This window comes from Passer montanus, unplaced genomic scaffold (assembly GCF_014805655.1).
Source record: "Passer montanus isolate IOZ18808 unplaced genomic scaffold, ASM1480565v1 scaffold28, whole genome shotgun sequence".
Lineage (NCBI taxonomy): Eukaryota > Metazoa > Chordata > Aves > Passeriformes > Passeridae > Passer > Passer montanus.
Window position 1 is genome coordinate 7,300,267 of NW_024367483.1, and position 12,825 is coordinate 7,313,091.

General features: G+C 39.9%; 1 long non-coding RNA gene across 1 annotated transcript; it reads right to left on the reverse strand.

Moving 5' to 3' along the window:
* Positions 1 to 1,035: 1,035 nt before the first annotated feature.
* LOC120504099 lies at positions 1,036 to 9,285 on the reverse strand. The gene is made up of 4 exons (XR_005627942.1): positions 9,173 to 9,285; positions 7,675 to 7,753; positions 2,565 to 2,766; positions 1,036 to 1,535 (listed from the first exon to the last, which is right to left on the reverse strand). It is a non-coding gene; the product is annotated as an uncharacterized LOC120504099 (long non-coding RNA).
* Between the last annotated feature and the right edge of the window lie 3,540 nt (positions 9,286 to 12,825).

The following is a 12,825-nucleotide window of genomic DNA, read 5'->3' on the forward strand; positions in this document are numbered from 1 at the left end:
TTGAACGTACTCAGGCAAAGTTAAAAGTGGAATTCCTGATGCAAAATTGAAATCTCATGTGACATGGATGTCAGATGTGTCAGACAAGGCAGTAGAAAAGGAAAGCACATATTTACAAACATTTTGAGAGAAAAAAATATTTTCATAAACCAGATAAATAAAGAGCAAACCTGAAGACCTATATTAATTTATTTTATCTGTAGGACCCAATGCAAAATCTTAAACCCCTTGATTCAGTAAATCATATTGAATAATACTAAATTGAAACTTTCACTGTTTCCCTAAATTTTGTTAGCAGTCACTACTAGTATCTGTGCTTTGTTCTTCACAATCTATGATCTTGCTTTTACTGAAACTACAGGAAAATGAAGCTCCAAACTCGTGCTTTGTGGCACTCACTTTGTTAAGTAAAAAAATGTCTGTGCCATAAGAAATTTATCATTATTATGTCTTCACCGAGAGAAAAAAACATTATAGTGGGAAAGCCTTTCATCTAGAGCCACCCTGAAACTGTGATATTTGCATCACAATCTTGAACCACAGCCTAGTTTCTGTAAACATTGTGACTAACTCTGTCAGGCATCAATTCTAAAACAGTCCAGGAGATGCTTTTGTGTTTCTGCGTGTATTTGTGGGCAGAGCCACCTAAATCCCAGAGAGCCTCCTCTTTTCTGAGCTTTAGAGGGTGACACACCCCAGCAGACAGAGCAGTTATGGTTTGAGAACAAAGGAGCCAGGCTGCTGCTATGGGCTCAGTGCATCATAAATGCTCAGCAAGGTCACTGGGTTGTGCTTGGATGGTTAGACCATGCCGAAGGCCATCCTATTGTTTCCATCCCCTCCACAGCCAGCATATCTGCCCTTCTGATTGCAGACCTTACAGCAGCTCTTCCATCTGGTAATCCACAAAACCAGAATATGGTTTGTCAGGCCCAGATTCACTGGAGCAATTTTCACTCTTGAGGATTCTCCCACTCAAACCACCAGAGCTATTCTCATGACTGAAGGTCACACTAAGAGATTGAGGCAACTGAATTCTTTTAATATCTGACTTTTAGAAGGCGTTCAGAACACTCTGAGGTCACTGCTAAAATAATGTTTGCAAGGGAACTATTGCATGTAGGAGGGATTAATGAAAACAGTGGAGGAAATAAACACACATAAGGGAAAACAAAAGTAAGTTTTTCCTAAGGCACAGCTAGAACTACACAAAGGCAGTGCCTTGAACTTGCATCCTTGTTAACTGAGTGCATTCTAAGTGATATAATTGGCTGGCTGCAAATCAGAAAAGAGTAGATGGTAGCTGCCAAGGTTTGTTTTTTTAAAGGAAAAACATTGTAAAGAGATTTCAAATGGTGGCACGCTGTACAGTCTCCTTTTGTACAGAGTTGCTTTGTGAACATCTTGCAAACGATAGCAACACATTTCATCTTTGAGTCAGAACACTGGGAGAAATGCCAGGCTAGCCCAAACTGATTTGGGTACCTACATCACTTTCAGTAGATGTCTTCAGAGTGTAGATGCTGTTGAGATGCCTATAAAGAATGGGATGTGATGAGAATACACATTAGTGAATAGGAAAATGGCCCCTTCCATACATATACACATAAAACTACATAAAAACAATTGTTCAAAGGACTTTGCTAGGGTTGCTAACTGTATAAACTAATAGCCTTCCTTTTTAAATTTAGTTCAGTGATCCCTTCCAAGCATCATTTGCTGTGTCTCTTCCCTCCCCTTGGAATCTTACAAAGCCTGGAGGTGATTCCTGCAACCCCACACTCTGTAAGTCCTTTCTTCTGATGCTTCTCCCGCTCTTTGGCTTCCTCCTCCCACTTCTCTTCCCGCTCATGGACATCTCAAACCCAGTTTCCCTCAGTAGTTCCTTCTTTTGGAAACTCCAGCACTCTAAATCCAGTCTTCCTTCAGAAACCTGCTTAGCTAGTCCCTGCTGACAGAGGCTGAGGCAGCCAGCACACGCATCACCTCAGAAAGAACAAGTGAGTGGGACTGGTCCTTCTGTCCTGCCAGACTCTGTGGGACAGAAGGACCAGTCCCACCCACTAACATTAGTTGGACATCTAACTTTTTGTTGTCTTGGGGGACTTAAGACCAGGTTTGTCTCTACTGTGTGCAATATTTTCAAAGTTTTAGAAGATGTGTGCTACAAACCTCGCTACAGAAAGTTTGGATGTTTTTTAAGGAGGTTGAGAAAAGCAGCATTGATGACAAAATGTCACCCTTACTGCTGCATAGCAGCACTCTCACTGTTGGAGGCAGAGGTGATGAGATTTTTTTTTTTCCAGTGGAGAGAAATCCCTTTTTTTCTGTGCCCTCTTTTCTTGAAATAGCACAACACTTTTGCTGTACTCCCATCACCCATCATCACTTGCAGCATGCTATGAACTCCCAGCACAGATCACTGTCACCTGTACTGCAGGATCAAGTGCCTTAGCTGGAAAAGCAGCTGTCACTCTGACCCGTGAGAAAGGCAAACACTGGAACTGCTGAGAATAACTGTGAGGAGCCAGGAGCAGTTAAATTCAGCTGTAGTTATTCCTCACCTCTAAAAGACTCTGGCAGCTCTTTCCAGGAGACTCCATGAGGAAGATCTGCAGTGGGAAAGAAGCACTCCTTCCCCCCCATCCTTATTAAGACCTTGGCATCTCTCAGGGATAAGCAAGGCTGCTGCAAGTCTCCTGGTGAGGGAGCAGGACTGGCTCTGTAGATGTCTCCTTCTCAGTTACTTGACAGGTTGAAATTTCCCTAAGGAATCCAAGAAAAATAAGTTGAAATGAAGTGCTATAAATGTGAAACAGCGTGGATTTTTCTCAGGTAAAGACAGGGCATTTTGTATAGCCAAGGGGCTTTCTTCCTCCCAGATTTCAAAGGTCTCCTGTGCACAAAAGCAGTAGCAAACTGCTGAAAGAAAGGTTACATGCATTTAAAATGTAGGCTTAGGGAACTTAGCTATAGGAGTTATTCCTGGCTCCCACTAAGATTCTAAATATACTATTCTTTGTGTGTGAATTTTACATATGTTCTTGTTAAAAGAAAGGTCATACTGTGAGTTTGCTGTATTTTTACATTTCTGGAAGTAGTGGATTCCAGAGATGCAAATTTTCCCTTTAAAATACTACCAACTATCACAATTTTTTGCCTGAAGAAACAGCATCTTTGGCTGTTTCCAGCTGATAGCTACAGATCAGTGCTGTTTGAACATCGTTTCATCTACTGAGATGGCTCTAAGTGAGCAGAGTTGATGGTTTTGTGGAGTTCTAGCTGTCTGCTCCAGCTGAAAGCTAGTTGTCTGCTTCACTGGAGATATAAGCTGAAACAGCTGATCAAGACTGAGATCTTATTTGAATAGTTAAACACTGGCTTCATCTGAGCATTAACTAATTTGCATGGCAAAATTCCAATTTACCATCTATCACTTAAATGACAGCTTGTGAAACAGTAGTTCAGTGTACTTCACTTGCAGTGTTAGATTTCTATTCAAATCAGGAGAGGAAGCATATGTGGAGTGTGTGTTGGGGCAGTCATTGTAAAACACACACAACACGCATACTTAACACCAAAAGCTTCAGATACAAAATGCAGAATATAAATACAGAAATTATTCTGTTCCATTAAAAAAAATCCCCAACAAGCAACACAACAAACAACTAACTTTGAATTTAAGAGAAAAAAAAATATTTAAAACCTTCTCTTAATCCATAGGACCAGATGCATGTGGAAAATATAAATTTGTTTCCATGAGCATAATAGAAGCATTCCACTAACTTATTCCTCAGAAACTACAAACATGCCACACATACACAACAAAAAAAATGAGATCTACCCATTTTCAGGGAATGCAAAAAGTCTTGTGCTTGTTTCTTGGTTTGGGGTAGCTAAAGGACCCATTTACAGAAGAAGTCATTAAAGGTAATCCAAAATCTGCTTCTATGCATTGTCACACTGCTGTCACTCAGGTGCATTGGTCTCAGAAACTGGAGGAGATCTCCTATCTGAAAACATTATCTGCTTGGGGAGTATATGTATCCATTACAAAGCCAGCATGGTTTAAGTCTGTAAATTGACAGCTTAAAATAGGAGCAATTTTGGGGAATGGGAGCAACGGTGACCAAAGCACTGTTGCATTCAGACTTTTATTGCAGAGCCAGACACCCCTCTGAGGTTACTCAGAGCCTTATTACTGCAGAGCCTGGGCACCCTCGGAGGCCCCCTCAAAGCCAGGAGGGTAACACAGCCTCCCATCTGTCACTAGAAATTGAGAAAAAGATGCATTTTGAATTCAGGGAGGTTTAAAATTGTTTGGTTTTTTGCTGTAGGGAAAATCTAAATTGATTGCTACTCTGTTCCATATCAGGGTTAAGCAACATAAACAAAATTCCCTCTGAAACAAACATGTTTTCTCACCATTGTCCCAAGTGCTTCTGCTGCCTTGGCTACCATGAAGTACCTCAGTTTTGGGCTATAAAGACATTCATGGCACAGCATCATTTTCACTGTATTTGAGACACTGTAAACTCAAGGAGAAATCTGCAGAAAATAATTGGGTTTCAGCACTGTGGAGTTAAGCCAAGCGGAGCGGTCAGTAGGAGGCTGGTGCAGAGCAGCACAAATACAACTGTTCTGCATCACTTGGCCCTGAGGGCAGGGAATTGCTGGTCTTGGAAGCCATTCCCAGTGCTGATGTGCCCAGTGCAGATGCTCAGTACAAGCCACTTTTACACCAACGTAGCATATCCCCTCTTTTGTATGCGAGTCACAGGCATGAGCCTCCCAAGAACCTTTTCTGTGTAGAAATAAACGCAGCCTTTCCCCAAACCAGATCCCAAGCATTACAGCAATACCTCTCTGGGTATCCTTGCAGAGGTGATTCTACAGCACCAGCAGATGCTCGGAATCCTGCAGGAAGTGGAAACAAACCCACTTTCTTCTTGAAAAGCCAAACAAGGTTGAAAACTCTTGCTCAGATTTCCATGTAAGAAACCAGAGAGCTCCTGGTCAGAGAAGAACCACAGGTTTTTGCCAACATATTCTGTGTGGGATCTGTGCTGATGCGGGTTCTTCCCCTCAGACTCACTCTTGGCCTGGGCACAGCAAGCCAGCAGTCCTTGCCCCAGGATGGTGGGTTAGCCAGGGCAGGATAAACCAGCTCCTCCTGCCCTACAATCCTTAGAGCTGGTGGAGAGAATTCCTCTTGCTGCTGCTTCTAGTGACTCTGGCCCAGTGGCCACAGCTGCCAAACCCCTGTGCCACTGCCTTCCTCAGGCTCTCAGGTGCCTGCAGGAACCACAGGGCAGTGGGGCTCCTTCCTCTGGTGTTCAGCTCCCTGAGGGACCTAGTTCATAAGCTCTCAAGCGTGTTTTTCTTTAAATAGTACCAGGCATAAATAATAGATGATGGGTGCAAGAGATGCCTTTAATTTCATGGGGTCTAAATGCCAGTGACACACACTGGTGGAACGGGGCTGTTTGTATTCCATATGGGAGAATTCCAGGAATTTGTTGCCGTGTTTATACATGCTGTGGCGCCACTGATCTTTTTAAGGAGGTGGATCAAACAGCCTTTTAGCTGTTTTTCCATCAAAAACTTAAATACATGATCTTAAAAAAACTTATTTGCACAGAATCTTAACCTGGAATTATGGATGCAAGTAATAATTGAAGTTATGTTTTGCCAAAAAACACAGGATAGTCAACTTTTTCCCATTTCACAGAATCATGGAAGGATTTGGATTGAAAGGGACTTTAAAGACCATCTAGTTCCAATTCCCCTGCCATGGTAAAGGCACTTTCCACCAGACCAGGTTGCTCAGAGCCCCATCCAACCTGGTCTTGAACACTTCCAGGAATGGGGTATCCACAAGTCCTATGGGCAACCTCTTCCTATGACTCCCAGTAAAGAATTTTCTCCTAATATTAAATATTTCATACTCAAAATGCTGAATTTGGCATTGAATTTTTTTTTTAATGTGAGAATTCTCCTCACCCCATTCACCTGGGTAGATCATTATGAGGAGCTGTGCAAGTGTCTTGTGCCAGAACTACTGCAGTAGGAAAATTCTGCCCTCTGCGTGTGTGTGTTTGTGCTGGAATGTGTCTGGTTCCAGTAAGACTTGTATTTAAAAAAATTAAAAACATGTGGGAGAAAAATCAGTTCTTAAAATCTGTGGTCACATTTCAATATTTTCATTCTTGCGAGACACATTTGGAAGAGGAAATTAAGAAACCAAAACCAAATACACACAGATGAGGGAAGAATGAGCTTAGATGCAAACATGCGACCCTCAAAGAGCAGATGGAAAAAATGCAGCAGCCCTGTATTTGCCTCTGAATTTAACCATCACTTATGATTAACAGGTAATCACAAAACCACACAAAAAGTGTGCCCTGTTGACACGTTCTTAATGCACCAGGAAGGCGCTGGCGTTCTGTGGGCTGTTTGCTTACAAAGAGGAACTGCTCCCTCTCCCAGAGGAGATGGGCATCTTGCCAGTGTTTTATTTTCAAGTGCCATTGTTCACCTAGGGCTTTAGCAGAAAAGCTTTTGCTTATTTGTTACTAATCCTAGCCTAAGTAATGATCTCTTTAAATCCTTTTACATTTTAAAACAGATTTATCAGACGATGACACCAAACATAATGTTCCCCCAAAACTCTGGCATCTATTTTTTCATTTAATAGGTAATTTTATAATTCACAGATCCATGGATTGCTTTATTGGTTCATGAAACGTTTCAAGGAGCATTACTTCATCAAAATATAAATTTTACTCAGGTTGTGAGGGCTCTTTTCCACATGTTTTTGTTAATTAAAATCTTGACAGCAGAGCAATAGAGAGCAACAATTTTTGTTGCATACTTTATCTGTGAATCTTTGTAAAATGTTGGTGTTATATATTATATATATATATACACACACCATTATATATATGTGTGTGTATATATATATGCTGGTGTCATCATTACATTATTCAGACATCCATTAGATACAACGCATATTTTTGATAAGTAATACAGTATTTTTAGTAAAATAATATTATTTTGTCTTCATGATTTGGTATAAATTCATGGTATAACCTCGACCAAAGCCAGTTTGAGGGACCCACTGTAACCTGATCCCATTATTGGTAAATGATGCTGTGAATATCAGCTGGCTACTTCTGTAACTCTGCCAGCCTTCCATAGAGTGCTGCCAGTCTGTAATCTACTCTGTGAAACAATTCACCTGCCTTTTCACTAGCCTGGTGTCAATAGAAAACACTTGCCCAGGAGTTTGCAATGCACACATCTCAAAAGATTAGACTTTTCACAAGTGTTGGAATAAGGCAATTGATGTAACAACAAATACCAGCACAAATCCATCCAATCTTCAGCAGTGCAGCTCTCAAGAAAATAAAAAAGTAAAAAAATCCCATTATCTACTTATATAAAATATTTCAGCAGATTATTTAAATGCCTTGTGGAAATGAAGATTTGCTTGAAATCTCTGTGCTTCCAGCCAGCAGTGCCAAGTACAAGAACACCCCAGAAACTGTCAATGCAATTTTGTGCTTCCAGTCTACACAGAAACCATTACCTCATGCCAGAAAAGGAAAAATGAGAACACAGCATCTCTATACTCTGCTTAGTTTTGTTTATCTTTGTACGAAGAGGGCTTACCTTTCAGCATCCCAGCAGCAAATATCAGAAGATGAAACATTTCCATAACTTACACCAATTGGCACAAACCCCACAGGATCTGGAAGGGGAAGCAGTGGGAGTGAAGAAAGATCTGTCACATGGGACAAAGAGAAGGACATCCAGCTTCCTTGCTTCCAAAACCCTGATAGCCTCTCAGTCCCCCCTAAAACCAGTAGACTAAACCATACTGGTAAGGTATATTATCTTAGCAAAAATTCACTTCCTTTTCAATTACATTTAATTTCCACTTCATCTCTCCCTTATATTTATTCCACAAACAAGCCATTGTGTTATTAATGATTCAGAGTTTCCCAAATCCATATGTTTTATGGATTTTATGTCAAAGTGGACTCATAATACTTTAATGAGGAAAAAGTATACTATTTTACTGTACTCACATCTTACAGTACCCAGCCAATAGGCCTGTAAGCAACTTTAAATCTTTCTGTAACAGCACCATGGAGATCACAAAAAAGAAATAGGCATTACCAGCATGCTCTGGCCCCCACCCCTCAAAAAGATTGATATTTTCCAGCAAGACCTTTTTTGAGAACTGGTATGATTTTAGCAAGTTCTTAAATCCTCTCCTATGGTTGTACACCTACATACAAGGTGTAAGAAAATCCTTTAAGATTTGGTAGCAAGCAGAAATCAGGTAGATAATAAAACAGGGCTACCAGTCACATTAGCAGTCAAGTGACTTTGATTCGCCTTATTTTTTCTGAAGACATCTAGCTCCTCTGTGCATGTTCAGAGATTTAGCTATTCACATATTAGAATGACATATTTAAAGTAGTGAATTTCACATTAGCAATGCAGATGGAGGAACGAATAATCTTGGAAAATTACATGGTGGGAAGGATGGTGTTGCAGAGTAGGATGAGAGTTGGAAATCCTAGATAAATCAGAGAAGAAGGTTAGTAGAGGGCAGGCAGAATGGTAAAAGCAAACCCATAGAATTAGAAAAAGAAGGAAAAACTACCATGGAAGAGAAGACTGGAAGACATAATAAAGAATGCGGGGGAAAGCTGAAGTTAACAGATAGAGATTGGCAGCTAGCAGAAACATTAAAATGTTCAGAAAGCAGCATTTCAATGACACTAATTAATAAGAAATGTGTTCTTATGGACAAAGTTGATGCCATTTTTCTCACAGAATAGCTTACCAGGGCTCTGGCCCCCAGCCCTCCAGTTTTGCCAATCACTTGCTGGTAGATTAGGATACCAAAATGCCTCCTTGTACCACTTAGGTTAAGCTCTATTGTACACACACAGGCACACAAACAGAAAAGTGCTGCAATGGCTGCTTAGGAGATAAGGAATTTGTATAAAAGAAAAGGGTAAGACTGGGGAGGGGGAGAGAAGGGATAAGGAAAAAATCTCAGGGAAAAAAAAAGCAAAGACATTCAAGAGACATCAGTCTTGAAATTAGCAGCTCATTAATTCTCAGCTTATTTTCAGTCTCTGTGGAGATTTACCATATGTGACAGCTACTCAGCCTGGGAGCCCGATTAGAGCAGTTTTCCAACCACCAGCAGCCTAAACTGCCACCCCAAAGCCTCATCATTTTCAGCAAAGTTTGATGGGCTGGTTACCCATGGTTAACAGCCACGTTTGGTGCACTCAGTTCCACCTGGCCTGCTATTTTTCTCATATCAGTGCTGACAGGTGAGCCTGATTATCATCCGATATCCACCTTGCTGCTGCTCGTTTGGACAACAAAGATAGCAAGTGAACTGAAAGAAAATTCCAGGAAAAGTAATTGAAGAGAAATTAAAAATTTCAATAGACTTTTCCTGGAAATTTGCCTACAAAGCATATTGTTTACATATCCCCCTGCATACAGAAGTTTGAAATCATATCCCAGGATGCCTGCTGCTAATATTTGAGCCCCTGCCCTGGCCAGGTTTCTCACAAAGCTCCTGGATGCTCTAGGCCAAGATCAATTTGTCAATGCCAGGTTGTATGATGATTTATGACTACAGCTGAGTGAGGATGCTGGCCATGTTCTGTCTCTCCCTAACTAGCTGTGTTGAACTCAAGCCATCTCCAATCCCTTACAGGCTATGTGGGTGCAAGCTCAGAGAGGCTGAAGCTGTTTGTTGAATTTCCAGGTATAACTTTTGTACTTGAAGGAAAATTTTGGAACAGAAAACGTGAAACTGTTCAAAGCTGTACACTGATTAAACTTTGTAAATGCAACATATCACAAAGGGTGACAGGCTTGTCTAGGAGATGTGAAAAAGCTTTTTAAAGTCATAATTTTATTTGGCCAGGATTTTTCACATCACACGAGTTACCTAAGGAAGGAGCATCTGAACATATACCAGATACACCTGTAAAAGTGGCAACAGGTATCTTAACAGGTAACTAGGTGCAGGCAACCTTTAATTTAGACTGCTCTGGATGAACATTAGGCTCTTTCCTTAAGCAAAGAAGTAGAGGGGGACCAAAGAACAAAATAATATATTTTTTAAAAATATAAGGAAAACTGAAGATAAGAAAATTAAGAACACTAAAGCCAGAATACATTAAAATGCTACAGTCCAGATGGTAGGAAATAATAAATTTAAGAACAGTGATGTGAAAAATGAATTACATGAGTAAGAAAGGTCCAGGTGGCTTGTATGGACAGGATGAGACAGGCATTGCACTCTGAGCAAACCCCACTTATTGTTTGGAAGTGTTATAGGTAAGATGCTGCTAAAGTGTACGAAAGGATAAGACCCTGTCTGACAGTGAACTAATGCCTGCTCAAACTACTTCTCTGAAGGGAAACTTTATTTGTTTTTCTGAATAAGAAATTCCTTTCTGAAGAGATGTGAAAATTGGCAAAAGTTCAAGTTCTGCAAAGAGAACCAGGAGATACAGCTTCTTTTAGTAGTACTGGCCAATTGTTATTGTTTTTTGGTTTCTTTTTTTCAGTGCAGCCATCCAAGAATGCTTTATCAGCAGGATTGTGTTGATAATAGGCTACACCTCAAGTAAGATCAATGTGAGTCTATTGCAGGGAAATAGAAGAAAAAAACTAAAAAAAAAAAAAAAAAAAAGAAGACAAACAGAGGAAAAAAGTTATTAACATTTCCTCAGAATCACAGAATCCACTAGCAAGTCAAAGTTGTAACAATTTCATTTCAGAATAAAAAAATCAATGCTGAAGAAGGATGAAACAACAGCTACCATGGCTGCTTCAGGTGTTATGATACCATTATAGCACAATAACCTTATTATTCACTGTAGCTTTGCATGTCTTGAGCACCTGTGACAAGTTTTCCTGAATCTGTGCACAGACAAAACCTCAAATTAAATCTGACAAACACAGAAAGTGTCTTGGGCTAACTTGACCTTCCTTTGCAGTTGTTCATTATGCATTTGTTCATTACCTACTCTTTTTTGTCAACAGCATAACTCACCTTCCCTGTAGATTGTGTTTATTGAGAGCTGATAGTTACAAGTGCTGACATTTGGCAGGTTTTATATACCTGGAAATTAAAAGAAAAAGAACCTGACAAAGACATTGTAAATAACATGAGAGAACCTCTCTACACCTGTACACTATATAAAGGCAGAGGGAAATTTAGTTGCTCTATTTTCAGGGGCTCTTTGTGGTGCTCAATTCTCATTGTGTGAGTGCTAATAGATGTGCAAGCACATAACTGCAGATATAATGTCAAAGTCATCCACATTACAACAAGGTTTCAGATGCTCCATAATGAAGGCTTCATCAGAGAGTGAAAATTATTGGCTCCCCTGTTGATGACTTCTACAAAAATCGTAAAAGTAGAAAGTTTGCCAGCTGGATTCATCTTTCTGTGCACAGTCATTTATGAAGCTTTGAAATTTTAACCATTGGCAACAATGCTATAGTTGAAAAAACTCCAAGAATATCTGTTCGATGACAAACAATGGCCTGCTAAATAGAGACACGCTGTCCTGACAGCTCCAGCTTCAGCTACATGGCATGATATGTGCCAGCAAAAGCAGGGAAGACATTCTGTGGCATCATAAAACTGCTTCCAAAAATGAGCACCCTGCAGCTATTAGAAACTGCGTGAGAACCACCAAATGTCAGCCTCATGCTCAACCACATTCAGTTTAATAAACGGATTTAAGAAAGTGAACAGCATAAGATGCTTCAAAACACCCTTAAGACTACAACAAAAATATTGAGTAGCAGAGGGGAAAAAACCCATCTATTTACCATTAAAAAAAGGAGAATTTTGTGTCTCTTTTTTTTTTCCCTGGGACCAATTAAGAGCATTCTGTCATTATTATTGTCAGCACTAGGAACAGTTTACAAACGATAATCAATTCACTGACACATCCTAAAACTGATAGTCAGAGGCCTGCATTGAGAACAGACCTACATTGTTTTGGTTTTTAACATAATGCAATTTTTTCTGAAATTTTCTTTTCTGAGCAAGTATTTAAATTCATCCAAATCTAAGGAAAGAGCATAGACTGTGGGCAAAAGGAGAATTTCTGTGTCCTAGGTCCATAATGTGCCACAGAATTGTCTAGGAACATAAAGAAGAATTATTTTTTGTCCTAAAAACTGTTGTTGAAATAATGTATGTCCTCTTATTCTCCCCTCACTTTGCTTTTCTTCTCCTTGCCCTCCACTCCCATGGCTGCTCTGCGTGTCACCAGAGAGGTGCCAGGGCACGCACAAAGACATCCCTCTCAAAACAAACATTTCCTGGGTTATGACATGTATTCACAGAAGGGTGCTGAGTTTACCTGGATTTTTTTCGGGTTTTTTTTTTTTTTTTTTTTTTTTTCCCAAGAATGTTGCTACTTCTGTAAAGGTATGTGAGACTCCCTTGTCCTATAAAATTCCATATATCGGCCCAAGCAGGACTTTCTCATCAGAGCAATTGAGTTTCAAAGTAAAGTTTCTTCACCCAGAAAACTCTACCAGAAATATTACCAAATAATGTAATTCTATGATCCAATTAATTAAGGAAAAAGTAGTTGTACAAGTACTGTAAGGTTTTACTCTCAGCTAGAGTACAAGGGTACTTAACAGATCTCAGAGGTCTAGTACTTTTACCGTTAAGTTTCCAATTAACTAATTGACATCAGTTTCTATTAAAATCATGCCTCCTAAATCCCTCCATGAAATTAAGAG